The 21,348-nt window shown below is 33.0% G+C and overlaps 1 long non-coding RNA gene across 1 annotated transcript; it reads left to right on the forward strand.

Annotated features, from left to right (window-relative positions):
* Positions 1–977: 977 nt before the first annotated feature.
* LOC125620137 lies at positions 978–17,464 on the forward strand. Its single transcript, XR_007351722.1, has 3 exons — positions 978–1,311; positions 14,517–14,626; positions 17,247–17,464. It is a non-coding gene; the product is annotated as an uncharacterized LOC125620137 (long non-coding RNA).
* Positions 17,465–21,348: the final 3,884 nt, after the last annotated feature.

A 21,348-nucleotide genomic window follows, 5' to 3' on the forward strand; every position in this document is an offset into this window, starting at 1 on the left:
TATACTTAATTCTTTTTCATTATTATTAATTGTGCCATTGTATAGGTGAATTATAATTTATTTAACCATTGATGGACATTTATATAATCTATGATTTTGCTACTAAGATATGCTTCAATTATAAACTTGTATGTGTTTTGGTAATTTTACTATTACCTCTTTGGTGATTCTTGAGGTAGAACTTCAAGATAGATAATTTACATAAATGAGTATATACATTTATTATATTAATAGACATTGCCAAATTGCTTTCCAAAAGTTTATGTCAATTTACACTCCCACTGGCAGTGTTGGGGAACATCTTTTGTCCTCTATTCTCTCTAACAGTATGATTTTTTCAAGTATTTCTCAGTTCTTAAAATAACAGATAAAGTGATATTTCCATTTTTCTTTTGCATGTGTTTATAAGTAAGGTAAAGCAATGTAAGAAAAATATTTAGACACTTGATAGCCTTCATTTTCTAAATATCTGTCCTTTGCTTCGGTTATTGCTGGTGTTTGAAATGTCTCTACAAAGATCAAAGAAATTAACTATTTGTGAGATATACTGCATTTTCCCTACATTTTGTCTTCTGTTTCAGATTTTTTTTTTCAGGTGTTTTAATTTTCATGCAGTCAAATTGATCGATCTTTCCCTGATGCTTTCTGTGTTTTATTTCTTATAAAGTCATTTGTAATTCTAAGATTGTTGGGGAAGGAAATCTTTCCATATTTAATTTTAGAACCATTATGGTTTCACTAAATCATTCTGTTTCAAACTTAATTGGATAAAAGGAATTTGATAAAAGGAATGTGGTAATGATTACTTTAATAACTTTTTATTGAATAATACATCCTTTATGTACCTTTATTATATGTATTTTATAAGTAGTTTTAATTACTATAACTTCATAATGTCTGGTAGAATTAGTATTTAGAATATGTATTTCCTTTTTCAAAATTGCCTGCCTGTTCTCACTATCGTTTTTTCCCCCCCATATAGGCTTTAGAATTAGCTTGTCTGAGTTTCTAATTTTAGAGAATTTTAGAACTTGAACTACAAGCCAGTGTTCAAGCTAGCTTGCATTTTGAATTCACACCACTGGAGTAGTCCCAAGAATTTCACAGGCAGAGAATTTAACTCAAAGTTGTCTCAGGTTGGTGGTGCCTCCAGATGGCTGACTAAGGCAAACAGAAATCTCTGCAAACTAGACCTCGGTGCAGGCCAGAAGCAATTGTGGGAAACCATAGCAATGTTAAAAACTGAAAAGTTTCGTATCCTACAATTGAGGAAATAGGATAAACAACATCTTGACAACGGCCATCTCAATGGTGAGATTATAGATTGAAATAGCTTTCCGTTTTGTATTTTATATAACGTAAATGTATTTACTATTTGGAAGAGTAAAATAAGTTTATTTAATTTTTTAAAAAATTACAACTCTTTGCTTTTTTAAAAGTAGTTATTAGTAGTAATTAGAGTTATAAACCAAAAAGAGACTTTAGAACAAATGAAGATTTTAATAAATCTTAACCATTGTAGGACTTAATTAAATTAAAAATGTAACAATATCAGTAGAAAACATAAGAAGTTATCTTGATAAAACATAAAATCTTTGTTCTTTAAGCCAATTCTCTGTGAACTTTACTAAGAACAGTTAGTCACTGCCAGACTGTTGGATCCTACTTATACAATTTATTTAAAAATTTTTTTTAATTTTTATTTTGGTACTGGGAATTTAACCCAGGAGCACTCTGCCACTGAGCTACATTCCCAGCTCTTTTTATTTATTTTCTTCTGAGACACAATCTCACTGAGTTCTTCAGGGTCTCATCCTTAGGGTCTCACTTTGTTGCTGAGGCTGCAACTCTCAGTTTTACAATGTTGATTATTCTTATTCAAGAACAGGATAAATCTTGCATTTATTCAAATCGGTTTTTTTTCAGTGTTTCTCAGTCTCATTCACAATTTTTCATTATATAAAAAAATGAAAACCTTTCATATTAATGCTTTTCTTTGGTATTTCATATAGAAGTTTACTCATATAAAGTGACTTTATTTCCATTATATGTTCCAATTGTCTGCTGTTTATATATAGTAATGCAACAAGTTTTTAATATATTCAGTATACTTACTGAATTCTCTGGTTGTGTCTAATAGCCAGACAATGTATTCTCTTGAATTTTCTCAGTATACAATAATTACAGCTGTACATTTAACAATAATATTGAATTCTTGTTTTAAATATTTATGCATTTTTTCTCTTGTTATTTACCTTGGTTAAATCTGCCTAATGATTATACCAGTAATGAACATTTCCCATTTCTGTCTTTAATATGACTGTTTATATTATTGCTGCCTTTAGCCTGATGTTAACTTCTAGAGGGATGTATTAACTCACATGCACTTGGATTAAGCCTTCACATCACATAGTTGGAGGTATATGCATATTCATTCATCATAATAGGGGGTATTTCTCTTATTTTAATAGGAGGTTTTTTTTTTTTTTTTTTTTGAGTGTTTGAATTTTACCCAATGCCTTTTAGCCTAGGAAGATTTTCATTTCCTTCCCTCTGGGGGATCGTGGTAATAGATTGCTTTACATCGAATCATCCTTGCATTCATATAAAGAGACTGTTTTATCAGAGCAAAATAGTCTTTTAATTCTACTTGCCAATATTTTATTTGGATTTTTTTTGCATTGTTACCCACTGGCATTATCAATCCTTAACATTTTTGTGTTAAGCTGGTTGGGGACAATAAAAAAAACGTTTCTCTCCCTATTTACTCTGGATGGAGCTCTAACCCAGGGAAATCTGGTATAACTCTGCTTTTGTGGGAGGTAATTTGGTTGAGTGTTTCTCTTAAGAAGGGAAAGGTCAGAGCCCTCTCTCCACAGTTTCTCCTCCTCTCTCGCATGCTGCTGCCTTGTTCCTAGAATCATTTTCTTATTCGGTCACATTTCTTTCCATTTCTAACTTTATTGTCAGCTGTTCTTGCTTAGTGTACATTGTGGAGATGCATATTTAAGTTTACGCAAGCTATGAAACATGTTTCTAAAATTTTCTTCTGTTTTCTATGTAAAGTCATTTCCTCCCCCTCCTCTCCCCTCCCCTTCTCTTTCCTCCCTTTGCCTTTTAGGAGGCAAAGTTTACTATGTTACTCAGGCTTGTCTCAACATCATGGGCTCAATCAATCCTTCTTCCTCAGCCTCCCAAGGTAGTTGGGGCTAGAGGCATACACCACCATGCCCAATGAAGGCATTTGCAAAGTTAGTGTTTTCAGTAATCCATCTTCCTTTGCAGCAAAGTGTTTTGACAAAGTTTGATATCATTGTGGTTTTTGTTTTTCCTCCTATTTATTTTAAAAGAGTTCCCATTCTGCTTATTTACTTGGCAGACTTTGCTTTCTCAGATCTAGCCCTGGAAATCAGGCTAATGCTCTTATACAATATTTAGTTAAGTTTCTAATGCCAAAAATATTGAGGACAGTGATTGTTTGAGCAGCAAATCTGGAGACCAATAACATTTTCCTAAACTTTCTGTAAAAAACATGTGTAAAGATATACATGCATACACACAAACATCTTGCAGGTGTACTTGAAAATAAGGTCTAAAGATAGACTTGCTTGGAATTTTTTTATTAGCAAAATTCTCATTGAGGATTTTTTAAAAGAATAAGTTAGCTATATGGATGCTTAACATTCTAACCAAAAAGTATTATTGGTCAAAAAAGGGAATAAAAGATTGAGTGTTGAGATGGCACCTAATTGGCCTCAGAGATCATTCTGATCCATACATCAGGTGAAAAGTCATGCATAAATGCCAATATCTTCTTTGACGTTCACATCCCTGCCAAACTAATATCTCATTTCTTCCCTTCTCCTTATTTCCTTACTGCTCCAGCATCTACTCCATTCATTTAACCATTTGGAGATTTCAATTTACAGGAAGCAAATGCTGGAAATAATTGAGGGTGAGTTAGACATTATGTTCTGAATTATATTTTAAACTACAGTCATGTTAGGAAAAGTACTACAACAGGGAAAACTAGGAAGAAACTTTGGGGGTGAGTGGTTATTGTACACAAATACATACACATACAAATATGTGCACATAAATATTTTTAAAAGGTAGAGGTATAATTTGGCCCATATTTTTGATATGTCCTTACTAAAACATTTTTTTTCCTGCTTGAGCACATTCTGTGCCAATGTCAGAAATACCCTGAGTTGAGGGATATAAGTTCATAGCTAAATCAAAAAGATCTAGAAATAAAATACCAAATTTTCTAATTTTGTATGGAAAGCTGACGTACTTCAATTAATCCCCAACTTCACATTTCCTTCCAATTATATGGAGATGAAAATACTGAATTAGATCATTGAAAAGTGATAAGGCAAAATTTAGAAACAATTGCATGGTACCTTAAGCATATACCTTTACACAAATGCTATGAAAAGCTGAAAACAATGAATTATCCATAAAGAGTATTGGGACTATACTTCCATTAAAAGTTATGTTCCCTCAAGCTTGAATATTCCCAAAGCAATTTCATTAATCTTCTATCTTTAACAGGCACAATATAAATTACTGATATGTTGAATATAAATAATTCATAAAATCAAATTTAAAAAATTATCTAAATTGTATTTTAACTCACCTTTTATTTTTTAAAATTTAGTGATAGTAAGTATAAAACTATCAATTATTTCTTCTCTATAATGAGTTATAATCTAGTTTAATGTATTTTTAAGGCTTAGTGACAGATGACTGCACTCTGGCCTCTTATATATCATACTTGCTCTCTTTTTCATTGTCATTCAAAAATAAAATAAGCAAGTATAAACTTTAATAAGTGGATTATATAAAGCACATGAGTCATATTAGCATTTCACTTTTTTAACTCTCTTTCACCTCTTCTTCATTTCAAGTTCTTAATAATCTTAAATCATAATTTGTGGATGAATTTGGTCATTGATCTCTCCTGTTAGTATTCTCTTAGCTATGTGGAAAGAAACTTTCTGTGGTCTGGTTTATATGACAAATCCAAGCATGTTGATTACTCATGTTGCTTCCAGGTAATAAAATTGAAACAAAAAAATTTTTCGTATCAACTTTGAATATTTTTCTTTATACATAGTATATAATATTAGTATCCACTTATTTACCCCTGTGAATACATATCAGAACAATGGTGCTATAGAGAATCAGGAGTAGACAATTACTAATGTGCTACACTATAAATTATAAATGATTATCTAAATGGAGAAAATTCAAACACCAAAAGAAACATTATTTTAACTCTACTGAGATTTGGTTGATTGCTTTCTATATAAAAAATAAGTTTCAGATACTCAGTATTAAATGGCATTTCAAGTAAAAAGAGAATTCTACATCATTCCTTACAGAAATAAATTAGTCTCAGATGGTAAAAGGGAAAGAAAGACATAAAATTGAAATACAAAACTTTTAAAAAATTAGAATAAAACATACAACAATATTTTTGTAATATTTTGGAAAAGGCAAGTGCCTTAGTCTATCTATACTAAGACCATAATAGTAGATGACTTTTAAACAACAGCAATTCATTTCTACCCTTCAGGAGGTGGGAAAATAAAAAATCAAGGTGCCAGAAGAATGGATGACTGCCAGGTATGGTGGTGCATACCTGTACTCCTGTGACTCTGGAGGCTAAGGAAGGAGGATTGCAAGTTCAAATCCAGCCTCAGTAACTTAGTGAGACCTTGTCTCAAAAAGTAATAAGGACTGGGGATGTATTTCAGTGGTAAATTGCCCCTGTGTTCAATCTCTAATATAAAAGCAAGCAAGCAAGCAAGCAAACAAACAAACAAAATGAGTGTCTAGTGTGGGTCTTCATGATTCATGGGTGTCCATGTCGTCACATGGTGGAGAAGAAAAGGAAGCTCTCTGGGTCTTTTTAAGGACTTAAATCCTGTTTGCTCTCATTGCCTAATTACTTCCAAAATGTGCTGACTCCTAGTATCCTTTCACCAGGGATTCGGTTTCAACCTGAGGATTTTAAGGGACACACACATGCACTCTATAGCAGAAAACATTATTAAAATAAGTATATTGTGCAGTCAAATAATAGCAAGGGAGCTAGGCTCTTTTAAAAACTCATTGTTATAAACTTAGGTAATTTCCTAATGTGATTTTGCTTCAGCTTCAGTTTTTGTAAAATAAAGGTGATAATCTGACCTGTCTCCCAGTAGTGTTTTGAAATGGAATTTGCTTAATGTATACAAAGCAATTAAGATAATATCTAGCACATAACAGGTCTGTGTGTCAGTTTGGTCCCAGAAGGAGGGTAATAGTTTTCACTGACATGTTCTAATATGATCTAATTGTGGTAAAGGATGCAGGTAGTCACAGTGAAAACATGGTGATGCCTTTTAAAGCCTAGACATGTTACGTATTCCATTGTTCAAAACCTGTCACTTGGCAAGCACAATTTCATCACCTGAGGGGATATATATCTCTCATGTCATTGTTGGGATTAGGAAGGGATATTATGGACATACCACCAAATATGCAGCATGTGGTGAAGCCATTGCTTGCAAGACTGGTTCTTTAGGGTTTGGTTATGGAGAAATGTGGCAGTTTGAGCAAAAATCGTATGATTTTTGCTCAAAGTCTACGTTTGGGAGATTTTCAAGGAAAGAAGCACAGAATCATCTGCGTATGAGGAAGTGAAGCAGAAGGGATTTTAAGGAGTGTGACTTTGATCCATGTTTCTCCTTCACAGTTTTCAACAAAGGCAAATAAGGAAAAACTTATTTTGAAAGTAATGTTTTTCTTGCTGTGTCTTTGATGATACCACTAGTTTAGACCCATCTAAACAATAGCCTTAAAATTTTACACACAAAAAGCAACCCAGCCCAAATGTGGTAGACAAAAAAAATGGGCTAGGGGTCCTGTGTTCAATCCCCAGTATGCTCTCCTCCCAAACAAAACCAACCAAGTGCATTTCCAACAAGCTTTTAAAAGATTTTATTAAGTAATAATTTAAATATCTCAACTATTTGTCATATAGGTTAATAATTCATGTGTAACTGCTGCTAAGCATTTGATCTATAATCTTTCCAAGTTTTCTCTAGTATGTACAGATGTATCCAAATACACATACATCTTTATATAAGAAATATACAAAATATATTGTCATATAAACATGTGAGCATAAAGTTCTCCTTTAACCAAAATGCCATGTTTTTCCTTTACATGTAAGTAACATAGATATACATTTTTCTTTTTAAGTAATGCAATGCCTTGTAAATTCTCATAAATTTATTCTTCATTATGAAATTTAAGATGATTTTTTTCCAGTTCAAAAAATTCTCTTAAAAATTCTATCAAATGTAATTTAATTCCATTAAATATACATATAGATAGATACATAGATACACACATATATTACATATATAGATATAGACAGATAATATTTACATTTGTAAATAGATATTTGTGTATAGATATATATTTGCTCACTAACTTGCTCAAGCTGGCCTCCAACTTGCAATCCTTCTGACTCAGACTCCTGAGTCACTGGGATTGTATGTGTGTACCAATGTGCCTCACCAGCCAAAAGTAGATGTTTTAAGGATATTATATCGAATAATAGTGGAACATGAAATATTTCAGCATTTATTCAGGTTATATAGTACATCTTTAAAGAAAAATTTCTGTAATTAATTTTATTTTCCTTATTGAAATAGCTCAATGTGTTATAGAATATTTCATTCAATTAGATCATAAGTTACTAAAGTATGGAAGTGATTTATTTACCTGTTTATATATTTCATTGTCTTCTCATATAATAATTAATAACTCTAATAATTCACTAGTTCAGATGTTGCCATGTATTCGTCAGTGACTTTATCCACTTTGAAGAAGACAGGGCAATTTATCAAGAATTGGAACCAAGAGATGCTAGTATGCCTGCAATTTTTATAAACGTGACATGCATTACATTACGATGCAAAATAGTGGATGTTAATGTTATGCAATGTAAGAATTTTAATATCCATGTACAAAGATCATATCTATATGTGCTCATAATTATCACCTATTAATTGTTAGTGATAACAAATAAAATGACAAGTGCATTTTGGTTTTTTCCCCCAAATGTCATTACATGCTAGTACAATTATTGCTTAGCATGAGCAAAGGAAGAAAATCTTACCTGAAATGTGCCAAAACAGACATAAGGTTATTAAAATAGTTATTTTACAATAGAATATTATTTACTGAGGGCATTAAAAATCTAAGCTTGTTCTCTTCTGCCTAGGTACCTCTCAGCTCAGGTAGGAAGAGTTCATTTTTTCTGCCAAAGTAAAAAGAAACAGTGTGACTAGCAGTGGAGCCTGTGAATGTAAATCAGCTGGAGAACGCGCATGCTTTGTGTACTGGGGTTTATAATGTGTAGAACTGAATTTTGAACAACACAAAGGATGGAGATGGAAAATGAAGGTAAGCTTATTCCCAAGCGAAGTGAGATAATATTACTAGATGTAGACTGTGATAAGAAAAAGAGGTACTGTGAAAATACCAAGCCAACCACTAAGTAACAAAAGAAAGTGTGATAGCTAATAAGTCAAAAAAGATCAAATTGGAAAAAAAAAAACATGGAATCCATAAAAAACGGAAAAAAGAGGGGAAAGGCAGAAAAAGCACTTAGGACAAATAGATGGAAAAAAGAAAATGATGAAATAAACAGAAAGTAAATGTTATCACAATTCAGCTGGAGTTGCTGTTTCCATACCAAAAAGCAAACAAACAGATTTTAGTTCAATAAAAGTATTTCCATGGATAAAGAAACTAATTTCTTAATAATGAAGGTCAAATATAGGGCATTACATTCCAAAACATCCTATGAATCTGTTGGCAGAGTTTGAAAATAATAGAGCAAAACCAAATTAAACTGTAAAAAAAAAATTGGACAAATCTATAATTACAGTGCCACATTTCAGTGCTCCTCTTGTAAAATGGTTAATCATATAAAATACTAAAAAAGCAAAGGTACAGAAACTTGAACGGTACTTTAATCAACTGACCGAAAAGACATTTCTGATACATTCTGCACAATAGCAGCAGAATGCATGTTATTTTTAACTGCATAAATAGTATTTACTAAGATAGGCCTTATTCTGAGCAATAATGTAAGTCTTATTAAATTAAAACAAGTCAAATCATATAAAGTATGTTGTCCAACTACAGTGAAATTAATTAGAAATAAAAAATAGAAAGATCTCTAAAATATCTCCAAATATTTGAAAACTCTTCTAATCGGATTCTCCAAAGAAACAGAGTCAATGATAGACAGGTGGATAGATGGATAGTGTTTTAGTCAGCTTTATCACCACTGTCACCAAAAGGCCTGACAAAAACAGCATAGGGGAGGAAAAGTATTTTGGGGGCTCACCATTTCAGAGGTCACTGTCCAAATATGATTGAATCCACTGCTCTAGGTCGGAGGTGAGGCAAAACAACACGGTGAAAGCTTGTGGTGGGGGAAAGCAGCTCAGGATATGGCACCAGGAGCTGGGTGGGGAGGTCCCCTCACAGGGGACTACAAAGGCACGCCCCAGTAACCTATCTCTTCTAGCCACACCCTACCTACTACAGCTCCTGTTTAGTTAATCCATTCAAGTGGATTATATGCTGATTAGGTTAAGGCTTTTATAACCCAACCATTTTACCTCTGAACTTTCTCCCACTGTCTCACACAAGAGCTCTTGGAGGATACTGCATATCTAAATCATAACAGATAGATAACAGATTGCAATCTCCAGTACTTTTTTTTTTTTGCAGGCTGGAGGCAGAATTATTTCTTCTTTGGGAAATCTGTTTTTGTTCTTATGATTCTCAACTGAGTAGATAAGGGCCACTCACATTATGGAAGGTCATCTGCTTTATTTCATGTCAACTGATTTTAAAAACTAATTATATCTAAAAAAGAATACCTTTACAGCAACAATTGGATTAGTGTCTGACCAATTGGTCACCACCCTCCAGGCAAGTTTACACTCACAAATGATGAACCATCACAGAAACTATATAACACATTGGTGAAAGAAGAAATTGAAAGATAATTCAGAATCAATTTTGTTTCTGAGTGAAAATTAATGTACAATATTCCAAAATTGGTGGGGTAAAGTAAAAAACAGTATTTGGAAAAAAAACTATATACCACTAAGTATTTATACTGGAAAAGAAGATAGATCTTAAATCACTAATTTCAGATTCTACCACCTTGAAAGACTACAAAAAAAGGAGCAAATGAAACTCAAATTAAGCAGAAGAAAAAATAAAAATAATAAAAGCTTTGTAAAAATCAATAAAATAGAAATCAGAACCAAATGTTTGTTAAAGTTTGCATTTGAGATCAATAAGCCTCTCTACCAATATCAATGATAAGATAACTGATTAACTATAGTTCCTCCAGATATTAAAAATATTAAAAGGAAATTTTATAAAAACCTTGAAGTTAAGCAAATCAACAACACAGATGAAAGGCGAGAATTCCTTGAGAGGCTCTCAAGAAACAAATACATAGATGGAATACATCTATTTAAAAAATGAGTTCATAGTTAATACTCTTCCCACAAAGAAAAATTCAGATCCAATTGGCTTTACAGATAAATTCTACCAAATATTTACAGAAAAAATAATGCCAATTATATACCATTTTTCCTAAGAATTTAAAGAAAAGGGAATACTTTCCAGTTTATTCTGTGAGTCCAGTATTATACCAAGTTAAAGATATAAGAACAATATAGATGAAAATTGTAAAATTTGAGCTACATTATAGCCAATCAAATCTTATATATATATAAGAATATATATATGTATATATATGTGAATATATATTCACATATATATATAAAACAGCCAAGTGGAATTCATCTCGATAGTACAATCTTGATTTAATATCCATAAATCAATGAAAGTAATGGACCACGCCACATTAGCCAACAACAATAGTAATAAAATATTATTTTAGTGAATATTCAAAAGACATCTGATAAAATCCAATACCTCTTCCTTAAAAAACAAAAAAATCTGGGCAACTAGGAATGGAAAAGTGTTCTAAACCAGATAAATGGCATTTTCAAATACCTACAGAAAACATCATACTCATTTTTTAAAGCCTGAATTATTTTCCCCTAGAATCTGAAAGAAAGCATGGATCTTATGCTCTCATAATTTCTAATAAGTATGATTCTAGAAGATCTAATTTGTGAGATGAGACAGTAAATTAAAGGTGCCAGGCACAATGGCACATGACAATAATCCCAGTTACAGGGAAGCTGAGGCAGGAGGATTAAGAGTTTGAGGACAGCCTGGGCAATTTATAGAGATCCTATCTTAAAAAAAAATCTGGGTATGTAGCTCAGTGATGAAGTGAGCGCTTGCCTAGCATGTGCAAGGTCCTAGGTTCAGTCCCCAGCAATCTTCACTGCCTTCATCCAAAAAACAAAATAAAAGGCAGATTGTAGCAAAAGGAGTAAATCTGTTTTATCCACAGACAAAATAATAATGTATGTAGAAGGCACCATGGAATCTACCAAAAATTGACTAGTATTACTAAATTGGTTTATAAAGTTTGCAGTGTACCAGGTCAATATATAAAAATTTGTTGTATCATATAAAGTAGAAAGAACAATTAGAAATTAAACATTTTAAATGTCATTTATAATAGCATTAAACTATGAAGATAATTGTACTGGGTCTAACATATCTCAATAAAGCTATGAATAAAACTAAAAGGAAAAAGAAAAATTGAAAGAAAATAAGAGCCAAGTGAATAGGATCTCAATAATAAACTAGGTTTTTTCCCCACAAAAGGAAAAAAAAATTAAGAAATGAAAGGACATAAAATATATCTGAAGGAAAAAAAAGACTTAGTTCAAAATGAATTATGTATTTTTTTATATATTTCTTATTTATTAATTTAATATATTATAAAACCATTTCTATCAAACCAGGGATCACAAATATTGTATGAGGCTATACTTGGAATTTTTTGACTATTTATTTTGAAATAATTTCAGTTGTCTCTTCTCACTAATTTATACAATCATTTGTTTCATTTCAACTTTAATGTATTAGTCACTTATTTTAGTTTTAACTCATGAATATTTATTTCTACTTTCAGTTATAATTCAAGGCTACCTTATCAATTTGTTGTGTAAACTGTCCCACCTTGGTGGGGGAGGGGCACTTTATTGGCAAGGCTCCATTAGTTTCCTTCCTTCCTTTCACGTTTATTTGTTTACACTTTCTTTTTTTTTTTTTTTTTTTTTAATTTTTTTTATTGTGGGTTGTTCAAAACATTACAAATTTCTTGACATATCATATTCCACACTTTGATTCAAGTGGGTTATGAACTTTAAAGTACTTCTTTTTTCTTCTTTCTGACACCACCAGAGGTTCCAGGTTCACTTGTTTCTTCCCAGATGTGTGTGAGTGCAACATGGTTTGTTCACTTGTGCACTGGAGGACTGACTACTGCACTGCCTCCAGCACTGGGTTATGACTATGAATAAACTTGCTGGAAACATTCTCATCAAGATTTCTGAATTCACAAAGGATTTTAATTCATTTGGGTAAACACCTAGAAATGGGATAGCTAGATTTGTATGGTATGTTTAACTTAATAACAATTAAGAAATTGCCAAACTTTCTGGTGTTGATAAAATCCAATGGGTTATCTTTTAAAGATTGGTTTTAGTATCATAGCAAAAAAATCTTGTAAAACTCAAGATCATGCAGTTTTTTTTTCTAGAAATTTTATAGTTTTACTTTTTATACTTATAACTCCATTTTGAGTTGATTTTTGTATTTGGTTTGATGTTTAGTTCACGTTCAGTTTTTTAAGTATAGACAACCAATTATCCCAACAACTGTTGTTGAAATGACTGCTTTCTCCATTGAATTGTCTTTGTACCTGTATCAAAGATCAAATACTGGGAAGGTCTATCTCTAGGCTCTCTGTTCTGTTTCACTGAATATGTATCTGTTTCTTGAATCAAATACTCCATGTCCATTCTATTCTGTATTACTACAACTTTTATGTTCTAGATACCAGGCAGCATGAGTCTTCTAAGTCTGATTTTTTAAATGGTTTTAACCATTCCATTTTGTTGCTTTGATTAAGCCATAGTACAATGAATACATATATATCAAAACATTAGGTTTTAGGGGCTAGGGTTGTGGCTCAGTGTTAGCACACTCACCTAGCACGTGCAAGGTCCTGGATTCGATCCTCAGCACCACATGAAAAAAAAAATAAATAAAATAAAGGTATTGTGTCCAAATACAACTAAAAAATATTTTTAAAAAGTTGAAAAAAAATTAGGTTTTATACTGCATATACATTTTATGTGTGTGTAAATAATTTTTGCTTTTCAGTTAATATACAAAGATATCCATGATGTTAAAAAAAATTGGCTGTGCATAGTGGCACATGTCTGTAATCCCTGCGGCTCTGGAGGCTGAGGCAGGAAGATCATGAGTTCAAAGTCAGCCTCAGCAAAAGTGAGGTGCTAAGCAAATCAGTGAGAGTTTGTCTATAAATAAATTCAAAATAGGTCTGGGGATGTGGCTCAGTGGCCGAGTGCCCCTGAATTTAACTCCTGGTACCCCAAAAAAGAAAAAAAATTGGGAGAACAAGGTCTCAAAATTTTAATCATACAATGTATGTTGCTTCAGTGGTTTTTTAAACATATCTAAAGATAATTTTAACAGGTATGGAATTTAGAAAAGATACACCAAAAGGGCAAAGTATGGGCATTTATAGATTAGTAATTTAACAACCAGCACAGTTCAGGGAAGATGAACACTGAACTTCCAGGAAAATGAATAAGGTTTCTGCTGTGGACAGGAATGATTCATCACAGCTGAACATGGCCTGGATGAAATTACGGCCATTTGTCTGATTTTATTTTCTCCAAGCATCCTATTGATTATAATTAGGCTTCAGGTTTTGAAGTCAGAGTGCTACAATTCTGTCTGGCCCCAGCATTCAATTAGTTAGGTGCCACCTTCTTACCATCTTTGAGTTTCACTTTCCTAATTTGTAAAATGAAGTTAAGAACAGTACATATTTCATAGGATTTTTAGGATAATTAAATAGGAATGCAGGTCAATAAACTGAAGTGCCAACTCCATCATTAAAATGGACATGGTAGGTATCTGAATTTCCACTATTTTATTAGTGCCCAAAATTGGCACTCCTTCTTAAGAACATTGCCACTTGGGAGATTCCAGGGGCCAGAGACTATGGGAAGAAGCAGGCAATGGGGACATAGAGGGTAGGAGGGAGACTACATCTTCCACATGAAGCAACTGAGCTTTGGAAATTTTACTTTTCTCCTGGGGGTTCTCAAATAACTTAGAAAGCAGCATGGAGATATGCACTTGGGAAGAGGACAATGTCACCCAAAAGCAGAATGTAATAGCTCAATTAGCAAGAGTTTTACCCCTTCCCTGTAACAAAGTTCTCCTTTCCCTAGCCTGAAGATGCTGGAATGAGAAGGAAAAGGATTACAAGGGAAAGAGGAATGAAAATTTCCACCCCAGGGCACATCCTTCCCACTTGATATCTGCTATGCACTGAGTATGGGTAAGCAGTGAATTATCTATGAGATGGAGCCACCAAGATTTTTTAGTATCTGAAAAAAATGAATAACTATGCATTCTTCCCAAGATGTCTTAAGAGGCAGAAATGGAAGAATAAGCAGAGTAATTATTGAAGAAAGCAAATATTTTTCATATGTATATTCTTCAGAAACAGACTGCAATTCATAGCTTTTTTGTAACTGGGAACATTTTTTTTTCTTACCTTTCTTATTTTCTTTTCATCTCAGATATTTTATTTCTCCCTTTATCATTTTGATGAAGTGTTAAAAGAATATGTGTAAGTTGTGAAGCATAACAATAAGGTTAACCAGAGAAACTTACTTTTACTGGATGAAATTCAAGGACTAGAAGGTCACAAATATCATTTTACCAGCTGTGTTCTCTCCCTTAGTGCAGACACCTGCTTCAGTCCAGAGCAATTACTGGCTTGAATGTTCTGTTCATGTTTCTTTTTGCAGCACATTATCACTGCCTCATCTAAGTCTGATAGCCCTCACCCCTCACACAATGCAGATGGAGTCTTACTGCAAGTATTTGCACCTCTGTCCAGGATATCTCTCTGGAGGGCATGAGGCAAACTCACAGTTCTAAAGAGCATACTTTTGTTTTTTAAATATCATTTAAAATAATTTAATTTGCTACACACACATGCACACACTGCTAAACAAGATATTGTTCAGTTTTGTGGCATCACAAATATGGTATGATACATTATATAGCTTCCTAGCACTTGCTTTTTCCATTCACCGCTAAGTTTCCAAAACTCATCTGTGCTTTTGAGTGTACCTGTAGTGTTCTTTCTTTTCTTTTCTTCTTCTTTTTTTTTGCTATGTATGCTGTCTTGTGACTACAACATGAATCAAAATTTTTTATTAATTTTCCTGCTGATTCCCATTTAGATTGTTTCTATAATCCTCCTATTATGTATTATGAATTATGAAGATACTTATGCAATATTCTAGAGGAACCTGTGCAAAACTTGTTAAACACAAGAATATTCATTCCAAACTGCATTCCAAAGTGATTGATACTCGTGCAGTATAAGAATTCCTGTTGATTCAAATCTTCTGCCACTTTTTGATATTGGCAGACTTTATCAAGATTTGTAGTGCTACCTTTATTATGTATGAAGTGTTCATACATATGTCAACAGATGAATGGATAGAATAGATTGATTGGTAGTTCTCTGGACTCATTGAAATGACCACTTGTTTATTTATCAGCTATTGCACCAATAACACTTTATATTTATTACTAAGTTACATAGAATATCTTACTATATCTGGTAAAATAACTTCCCTTTTGTTGTAGTTTCCTTGAACATTTAGGTTAATTTAAAAAATAAAAACTTTCCAACTTCAAAGTTCTTCTTCATGGAGATTCCTCAGAAAACTTGGAATGGAACCACCATTTAACCCGGTTATCCCACTTCACCGGTGTTTATACCCAAAGAATCTAAAATCAGCATACTATAGTGACACAACCAAATCAATGTTTATAGCAGCTCAATTCACAATAGTTAAATTGTGGAACTAACCTAGATGCCCTTTATCAGATGAATGGATAAAGAAAACGCGGTAGATACACACAATGGAATATTACTCAGCCTTAAAGAAGAATGAAATTATGGCATTTACAAATAAATGGATAAAGCTGGAGAATATCAAACTAAGTGAAATAAGCCAATCCAAAAAAAACACCAAAGGTTGAATGTTTTCTAATAAGTGGATGCTGACCCATATTGGGGGGCAGGGGCAAGGGAAGAATGTAGGAATTTTGGATTAGGCAGAGGGAGGGGAAGGGGGGACATGGGAAGGATGGTGGAATGTACAGACATTGTTACCCTATATACCTATATGATTGCACCACCAGTGTGACTATGTATCATGTATAGCCAGGAGAAAGAGAAGTTGTGCTCCATTTGTGTACAATCTGTCAAAATGCATTCGGATGTTATGTATAACTAATTAGAACAAATAAAAAATATAAAATATTTTTAAAAAGAACAAAGATTTATAATATTGAGACCAAGAGCATGGAATGTCCCTCAGTTTATTCAGGTCATCATCTCTATTATTTAGAGTTTTGAAACTTTTTTCCATAGAAGTCTTATATTTTCTTATGAAAGTCATTCCTAGACAATTCATTGCTCTAGGTAGTGTTGAGAATATTTTCCTTTAAATATTATTATCTGGTGGGTTATTATTGGTGCAGAGAAACAAATCTCTTATAAAAGATGTTCATAGTATCTGAAAATCATGGCAGCATTATGTCTTTCTTGCCAATGCTTTTTAATTTTAGTGTGTTACTTAGTAGTAGCTTTAGTGAACCTTTGTCTTATTGCTAATCTCAAATGGAATGCATTAAAAGGTTTTCCATTAAGAATGGGGTTTGCTTTGGGTTTTAATATATATCTTTTACCTAGTTAAATCAATCCCATTTCATTCTTAATTTGCTAACTCCTTTTATTTAAAAGAAAAAAAAAAGACTTGCCTTATCAAATGTCTTTCTACCCTTAATTGTGAAAACTACAGATTTTCTCTTTATTAATATAGTAGATTGCAAATTATATATAAAATTCATTTTTTTTTAAATTATGGCAGTATTCACTGGATGTGAAGAGGAAAAACACATGAGTTGTAGAGTTGTTATTGTGAAGGCAGAGATCTTTTCTGGAAATGAGGAAAACCCACAACAAAAGCAGTACAGAAATAAGACGAGCACCGGTGGGCCCTGGTTATATCAACGTCTTATGCATTGTCACCATACCAGTCAAAGAATCAGTCCCCTAATCCTTTACTGGGTGAGACAATAAATTCCCTCTGCCAAAAGCAATTTGTGGTTGCTTTTTTGATACTTTATTTGAAACTTTGCTCAAGTGTATTTTTCCCCATTGTCCAATGTTGTTCTATCAAATAGTTAATCCTATTTTCATGACCTGTGTTTTCATCAGATTTTTCACTGCTGTGACTAAAAGACTCAATCAGCACTATTGTAGAGGAGGAAAAGTTTATTTGGGGGCTCACTGTTTCAGAGATCTCAATCCATAGACTGCTGGCTCCATTCCTTGTGACTCAAGGTGAGGCTGAGAATCATGGCGGAATAGTGTGGCAGAGAGAAGCAGCTCACATGATTATCATGAAGCAGAGAGAGAGGCTCTACTTGTTCAGATACAAATATATACCCCAAAGCCACAGCCCCAATGCTCCTCCTCCTCCAGCCACACCCAAGCCTTCAGCTACCACTCAGTTAATCCCATCATAGGATGATCCACTGATTGGGTTAAGGGTCTCATAACCCAGTCATTTCTTCTCTGAACCTTTTTGCATTGTCTCACACATGAGCTTTTGGGGGACACCTCACATCCAAACTACAACCACCTGAAATGCCAGAAATGCCTCCTTTGCTTTGACCTCAATTTGGAAAAAATAAAAACTTGAGTCAGTTTCTTAACACAAATCCATTTCTTGGTTTATCTATCCCTCTACAAAACAGTACTCTTATTGTTTAAATTTACACTGGCTTTTTGATCCTGTTTATTTTTGAATGGTTCAAAGCCAGAAAAATTTAAACAGTATACATTAAAAATTCTCCTCAACTCACTACAAGCACCCAATCACAGTGTCTCTCATTCAGAACAATTGGCTTGACAGGCGCTGTATCCTCCTGAGAACTTCAAGCACATTCAAGCACGTATAAGCCATAAAGTCAGGGTGCTATAAAATTGATCTTCTTTTGTTTAATAGTGTGTCTTATAGATAGTTCCACTTCAAACAAAAACACATTTAAAGTAGTCTTCGGATGGCTGCATATTGATTCATTTATTTAACCAATCAATCTTTTATCAATAGATAATTTCCCTTTTGTTCCTTCTGTTTTCCTTTCTTTCTTTATCCCATTCTTCTCTTCCTTTCTTCCTTCCTCATTTTTTACATAACAATCAATTATGGAATGAATGATCTCGTAAGTATATCTTGTTTGAACATAAGAATTTGTAAATCTAGAACATATTCTTTGTTGTGGAAATACTGAGTTAGAAGTTGCATACCTACATTTAATTTGTTTGAAAAATACTGTGAAATTTCTCTGGATAAAAGTTATATATTTCAGATGACTGTATGTTTTAAAGTACCTATTTTTCTACAAGCTGTTATCAAAAATTTAGATTTTTTATACTGACAAATAAAAAACTATATTTTTGGTTATATTTTAATATTTACTTTATTGAGATAAATTACATAAAATATTATATTGTTTTTTCTTACATATTAAAATGCAATGCACTCACCTTAATTATGCACTTTAAGATGCTTTGATAAATTCATACATATGTATAACTACCTCTACAGTAAAGATAAAAATATTTTCTTTAAAATAAATCTTCTCTTGAGCCTTACCCAACTGGTGGCCCTATCCATTCTTGGCAGCTTGGGACCTTGACCTTCTTTTTGCTGATGTTAAATCCATTGTTTGTAAAGCTTCACATAAATGGAATAAAACAGAATATACTTCTTTCTGCCTAGATTCTTTTCTTCAACACAGTGATCTTGAGATTTAATCAAGTTTTATATGTACCGTCATTTTGGTTTTTTATTGTGAAGTAACATTCCATTGTAAAAAAATCCAAATGATTTATTAATGTACCTATTGATGGCTATTTGAATTATTTGTAGCTTTTGAATATTTGGATTAACTTACAGTAAGTATTTATTTACAGTTTTCATATATGCATATGTTTTTCTTTGTTTAGGGTAAATACTTAAAAGTAGATTTGCTGGGTTAAACTTCTTAAGAGATTGATATACAGAAAAAATTGGGTGAATAATTTTACATTTTCATCACTAATTATTTAGTCTTTTGTATTTTTGTCATTTGAATATTTAATACTATCTTATTACAGTTTAATTTGTATTTGCCTGAGGATAATGAATATTGAGAATATTCACTTATATGCATTGGCCATCTGATAACCTCTTCTATGAATGGCCATTTGTTATAGTTTGGATATGAGGTGCCCTCCCAAAGCTCCCATGTTAATACAGAATATTCAGAGGTGAAATGATTAGATTAGGAGAGTTGTAACCGAGTCAGTTCATTCCAGTTCGAATGGACTAACTGGTTGCTAATGTTAGGCATATGGAGCATGGATGGAAGAGGTAGGCCACTATGGCATACACTGAAGGGATTCATCCTCCCTGTAGCCCCTCTCCTCCTCCTCTCTGCTTCCTGGCTGCCATGAGCAGAGTGGTTTTCTTCTGTCATACACTTCCGCCATGATGTTCTCTCTCACCTTAGGTCCAGAGCAATGGAGTCAGTCAACCATGGACTAATCCTCTGAAATCATGAACCAAAATAAGCTTTTCTGCCTGAGTTGTTTTTGTCAGATATTTTGATCACAGTGATGAAAAAGCTGATCAACACACCATTTGATCCCTTGTTCCTTTACATTTAGGTGTTTGTTTATTACAGATTTGTAGACATTTACCTACCTATCTGCCGCAGTCTGGCTGGGAACAAATCAGGAGCCACTGAAGCAGGAACAAACTTTATTTCTGAACTCCACCAGCACACTCCACACACGCTCCCCTGGGGAACTCTCCCGAAGGCCACAGGGCTCCTCCAGGAACCAAGAACCAGAAATCCCTCTTCCGGAAATCCCTCCTCCCGCACTTCCCCAACCAATGGGAACTCTCCGAGAATCCCCACGAGAACTCCAAAGTAGCAGGCCTTAGCGGACAGTAAAGGTCTAATATACAACCGAATCAATCCAGCATCATCTTAATGGCTTGCCTCTCAACCAATACTATTGGCAAAATGCCAGGGGCCATTCCGACTCGGCTGTGGCTCTCAGCACCTATCATTTCATGATTTTTCTATCATCATGATTCACATCTATCATCCATCTTATATTTCAGGTAGGTCTTGGGTCAAAACACTCAAGCTAAATTTGTTGATTTAGTTATTCCTCCTCCCTTTAGTTCCATCAATCTTTGTTTCATTGTTGTGAAGCTCTGTAATTAGGTATTAAAACACTTAATATCATATATATTTTTGGAAAATCAATCCTGTTATCAGTACATATGTACATTTTTTTCCCTAGTAATACTGGTTTATCTTGTCAAATTATTCATATTCTTAGTTTTGCCTGAATATAATATTTTTTTCATATTTTATCTGTGTTTTCATATTTTAATGGTTGCTTTAGCCTTCATGCAGTTTTTTTAAAAATAATCTAGTCTGATAATCTGTCTTTATCTTGACTGATTAGGCAGTTGTTTTTATTAAATGTATTTATTGTTATGGTAGGGTTTACATAAACTGTCTTGTTATGAGATTTTAGATTTTAAGTCTATATTTAGATAAGAAAATTTTCCCTGTTTCCTGTAGGTTTTATAATATTACTTCTCACAATCTACCTAAAAAATCATGTTACTTCACATGTAAAACAAGACTTTTGTAAGTATGTACTTCTGTTTTCTCTTGTAAACCTTTGTGCTAAATTTGTCATATTAAATCCCTCAATTATTCTCAACCAAAAACCCATTCTTAACATCATATTTCACACAGTGAAAGATGGAATGGCATCCCACTAATATTGGGAACAAAGCAAAATTGTCTTCTCATCACTGCTGTTCAACATTGAACTGCTTATTTAGTGCAATATGCAAAAAGAAATAAACCAAAAAGAGGCATCAGAAAAAAAGA

This window comes from Marmota marmota, unplaced genomic scaffold, assembly GCF_001458135.2.
Source record: "Marmota marmota marmota unplaced genomic scaffold, marMar, whole genome shotgun sequence".
Classification (NCBI taxonomy): domain Eukaryota; kingdom Metazoa; phylum Chordata; class Mammalia; order Rodentia; family Sciuridae; genus Marmota; species Marmota marmota.